Source organism: Miniopterus schreibersii, assembly GCF_964146895.1.
Source record: "Miniopterus schreibersii genome assembly, chromosome: 9".
Lineage (NCBI taxonomy): Eukaryota > Metazoa > Chordata > Mammalia > Chiroptera > Miniopteridae > Miniopterus > Miniopterus schreibersii.
The window spans coordinates 1598837-1604004 of NC_138118.1; positions in this window are offsets into that span (position 1 = coordinate 1598837).

Genomic DNA, 5168 nt, shown 5'->3' on the forward strand with positions numbered 1-5168 from the left:
TTAAAAAAATTAAAAATACGTTTTTATTGATTTTAGAGAGGAAGGGAGAGGGAGAGATAGAAATATCAATGAGAGCCCAGCCGGGCGTGGCTCAGCAGTTGAGCGTCGACCTAGGATCAGGGTTCGATTCCCGGTCAGGGCACATGCCTGGGTTGCGGGCTGCAGCCGATCAATGACTCTCTCATCATTGATGTTTCTATCTCTCTCTCTCCCTTTCCCTTCCTCTCTCTGAAATCAATAAAGATATATGAAAAAAAATTTACAAAAAAAAAATCATTGAAACCTCTATCAGCCGCCTCCTGCACGCCCCCTACTGGGCACACCTTTTAATTTTTTTAAAGAATGAATTAGTGTAAGTCCAAAAAGATAGATTTAACCCCAATTCTGCTGGTAACCGACTTCTCTGGGCCTCAGTGTTCTCGTCTTCAGTATATTCTATGAGAGGATTCAGGTTGACTCACAACATCTTGCAGATGGAAACAGACCAGGAAGCTGGAGGCTGGGGGGGGGGCTGTTCAAGTCTGTCGGTCTGACAGAGAGTTTATATTTTTCTAGTCTAGTTTATATTTTTCTGGTCTAGAACCAGGTCCCGGCTTAGGATCTTCATTCACGAGCTGGTGAACTGTCTGAGCTCAAATGATCTATAGCAAAGAAGCCCGACTCTCCCTTCGACCCTGCCCTGTGATGCCTGCCCACATTTTCTTTGGATGCCCATTTCTTCCCTCTGGGAAAAGTCTCAAAGTAACAACGGAATAGACGATGTGGCTGTGGTGCCGGCTGCCGCTGGCGATGGCGGCTCTAAGCTTAACCATATCCGAGCAGGCATCCTGCTGGCAGTTTCGGTCCGTCCGACCTTTTGGCGTTGTGCTTACTCTCCACGCAATGGACAAGGGCCTGGGCACCACGGCCAGGCCCTTCTGGGTCCACTCTGGGCAGGCGAGCTGAGGCAGGCTCCCCAAAACCCAGCGCTGGAAATCGTCTGCTAGAGAGATCTCTGATGGACGCCTGAGCTCACCTGCAGGAAGGTGAGCCCCGGCGCGCAGGGAGCCTCCCGAAGCTCAGGGCGCGCCTGCTCCGGGACGCACCTCCTGCACCTGGCGCGGGGGGACAGGAACAGGGGGTAAGCGTGGCCCGCCCGATCGCGGTGTGACACAGCTGACAGTGGCTGCTGGGGCGCCATTTCTCCCCCCAAGTTTGAACGCTCAACTCTATAAACAAACATGTTTGGATTCCTTGGCGTGTTAACATTGCCGGGCGCTTGACATACAGCGGTTGGTAGGATTCATAACCGCAGTTTTACTTTCATTGTGTCAAGGCCACAAAGGTGGCCACCCGGCCAGCCTCTGGGATCAGCTGGGCTTTTTCCCCCCGATGAACAGTGCTAGGGGGTTGTTATACCTCACGCCCAACAACCCGCCTGCTGGACCGGCTGGACCTTCGTATCTGGGCCCACAAAGACCTTTTCTCTCATCTCTAAATCTCCGCTGCATTTGGGATCCATTCCCCAGGTTTCGGCTAGTGTGTCCGTGTCCTGGTTAGTTTTGTGAGGGCCGACAACATCTCGTTTTAGAGGAAACATCTCTCCATGTCCCCATCAGGGTTCCATGTCCGTTGGATCCGTGAGGGTCGCCACTGAGGCAGCGCCCTCGAGTTAGGATCACCGAGAGGGCTGGCTTATGAAGCGGCGGCCGGCAAGGGCGTGGGGAGGGCGTGCAGGTCAGCGAGAACCTAGGTCCCCGGGGATGGGAGGGAGGGACGGTGACCGGAACCTGGACGGAAGGAGAGAGCTGCAGAGGTTACTCTGCCCGCGCCAGGCAACCTGACGGGAACTGGGAAATAAACGCCCCAACTCCTCTTCTCCTTCCTCCCCTCTCTCTGCTGGGGTTCCCCAGCCACTAATTCAACTGGAAGCCTGAGTACAGGGAGTCTGTTTACATAATCCATGGTCAGCGGCCCGGGGCTAAGAGCAGGTGAAGACGGACTGTGGATCTGAGGGTGGAGAGAGGCAGGCGGAAGGTACCCGGCATGTCCGAGACAGGCCTACACTAAATACACGATTGCTTTGAACAAGAACCTATCGATTCTCTCCAATATCCCCGAATCCAGCAACGACCTATGGAGTTGCTATGTGCAAGCGTGGATTTTTAAAATAAACTTTAAGAACATTTTGTTTTATGTTATATTGCATTCTCTAATCTTAATTTGTAGATTTTTCTTAAAGCTAAAGATGGCAGAGCCCTGGTGGGTTTGGCGCAGTAGGTAGAGTGTCTGCCTGTGGACCGAGCGGTCCTGGGTTCAATTCCTGGCCAAGGGCAGGTACCTGGGTTGCAGGTTCAATCCTCGGCCCCCGTAATGGCAGGTGTGGAAGGCAACCAATCGATGTGTCACTCTCACATTGATGTTTCTCTCTCTCTCTTTCTCTCTCTCCCTTCCACTCTCTCTCTGTAAAAAAAAAAAAAAAAAAAAAAAAATCAATGGAAAAAATATCCTTGGGTGAAAATTTAAAAAAAAAAGGCAGAAATGTCCAAGCTGCCTTCCATTCCTCAGTCTTTTCCTGGACACACAGGGAGACTACATTTCCCAGCCTCCCTTGAGTTCGGGTTGGCGTCGGGACTGGGCTCCGGCCAACGGAAGCGGCCGGGTGGGGGTGTTCGCCCTTCTGTGTGCACTTGGCTGTAGGACCTCCTGAGTGGTGCTTCTTCTGGCTCCCTCCCCGTCTGTGTGGCTGGCAGCAAATGGCTCACGGACAGAAGCACTGAGTGTCTATTCGGGGGACAGCCGAGCAAACCACCAAGTTGTGTGTGAGAAACTTTCAATGTTTTAATCCGGTGAGACGTGCAGTTTGTTCCAACATCGTCTTAAACCAGGTTTCCCAGCGGCTGTACTGGTGACGTTTTGCACGGGGCACCTCGGTCGCGGGGCTGTCCTGTGCAAGGTTTCAGCAGCTTCCTGGCCTCGGCCACTAGGTGCCAGTAGCACCATCTCCTGTCCAGTTAGGACAACCAAACACGTCTCCAGACATTGACAAATCACCCCGGGGGGGCAAAACTGCCCCCAGTTGAGAATCACTGACCTAGGCCTTCTGCACTGTGTGCCAGGCATGTGTCCGTGGGTGGGGGACAGGCATGGGACACAGTTCACCCTCGAGCATGGGCCTGTGAATACATGACGTTCGTACCCTTCTTTTAGGATGACCGCTTCACTGCAGCACTGTAACTGTTAAATTGAAACGAAGGTGTAGTAATAGAGAATTGATTAAATTAAGGGATGTGAGAAACAGAGCATTCTGCATCCATTAAATGATATAGATCTATCATTCACCCACATGGAAGGACATTCTTGGTTTTGTTTGTTTTTTAAGCAGCAACAGAAGAGCGTGTGTGATGTAACTTTTTACAATACGTTTTTATTGATTTGAGAGAGAGGAAGGGAGAGGGAGATAGAAACATCGATGAGAGAGAGACATCGATTGGCTGCCTCCTGCACACCCCGTACTGGAGATGGAGCCTGAAGCCTGGGCATGCGCATTGACAGGGACTCGAACCCTGACCTCCTGGGGCAGGACAGGACTCAATCCATTGAGCCACACTGGCCCAGCCGGAACATTCTCTTGGTGTGAGTCTGCCCCCCCCAGATGAATTAATGTCACATGAGGGTGTTGCAGTAATTTCCTTGAAAAGTTTTTTTTTAAAAAAACAATTTCACTAACAATTACTTAAAAACGGCTTTCTACTTAGCAGGCAACAGCAGCAGTAGGTAAGGACTCAGGACATCTGGGGAAGAAAGTGCTCAGACCGATCCTGAGCCACCCCGGGCCTGGGCGGCAGCCTGGAGATTTCCAAGGACAGCGGGTCGGACTCGCGGTGTGACCGTGCAGGCGGCGTGCCCTGCCCAGCCCTCCCCTCCCCTGGGTGCCCCGAGCGCGCAGGGTGACGTCAGGGCGGGAACACGGCGACGCCATGCGGAAAACACGACCTCAGAGCCGGCACATCACCGCCACGTGGGCTGGGTGACGTCAGAGAACACGTCACACCCCTGCAGACAGGATGACATCAGGGCGAGAGTGCGTCACGACCTTGCGTACAGGGTGGGGGGGCATCAGCAAAGCAATACGTCCCCACCTTGTGGACGGGATGACGTCGAGAGGTGACGTCAGAGCGGTAATAAGTCACAGCCATGCAGATGGGATGACGTCAGAGCGGGAACACAGCAACACCATGCGGAAAAGACGACCTCAGAGCGGGTACACGTCACCGCCTCGGGGCTGGATGACGTCAGAGAACACGTCACACCCCTGCAGACAGGATGACATCAGGGCGAGAACGCGTCACGACCTTGCGTACAGGGCGTGGGGGCATCAGAAAAGCAATACGTCCCCACCTTGCAGACGGGATGGCGTCGAGGGGTGACGTCACAGCGGTAAGAAGTCACAGCCCTGCAGGTAGGGTGACGTCAGAACGGGACTACGTCACTGCCGTGTCGTCAGGGGCTCTGCAGGGAGGTGAGCGGGGCTCAGGCCCACAGCGCAGGTCCCGGCGAGAGTGGGGTTCGGGGGGCGGGGGGGGCTGCCGAGGAGACGCCCACCGGCCCGGCCAGGCCGGGGCACCGGGGCACCGCGGTCAGCTCGTGGCGTCCGCACCCCGACTTGGCCCGCTCCAGCCGGGACCCCGCCTTCCTCGGCCGCAGGGCGGGGGCGACACCTCGGGCCGGTCGGAGGGCAGCCGCCGCTCCGCTCCCCGCCCGAGTTCCGGGCGCTCCGGCCCCGCTCCGGCCGCCGTCGCCGGCCCCGCCCCTCGCCCCGCCCCCGGCGCCGCGCGCATGCGCCGCACGCTGGCCGCGCGTGCCGAAGGGCGGGGCCTCGCGTTCCCTCCTCCCGGGACCGGCCCACTGCGCCCGTACGGGGGGGGCGCGCGTGTCCCCGCGTCCCGGGGCCCGCTGGCGGGGGAGCGGCGCCCACGGGGCGCCCTGTCCCGGGAGCGGACTGCGCGGAGGCCGTGTTCCCCGACCCGCGGGTCGCAGCGGGGGCGCCGGGCGGTGTGGGGCCGGCCGCCCGCCCCTCGGCCCCCCCCCGGCGGCCCGCGGATGGTGCGTCCCGCAGGCGCGCGCGGCTCCCGCGCTGGGGGCTCCGCGCGGGCGGGGCCGGAGGGCGGGGGAGCGGGGCCGACTCG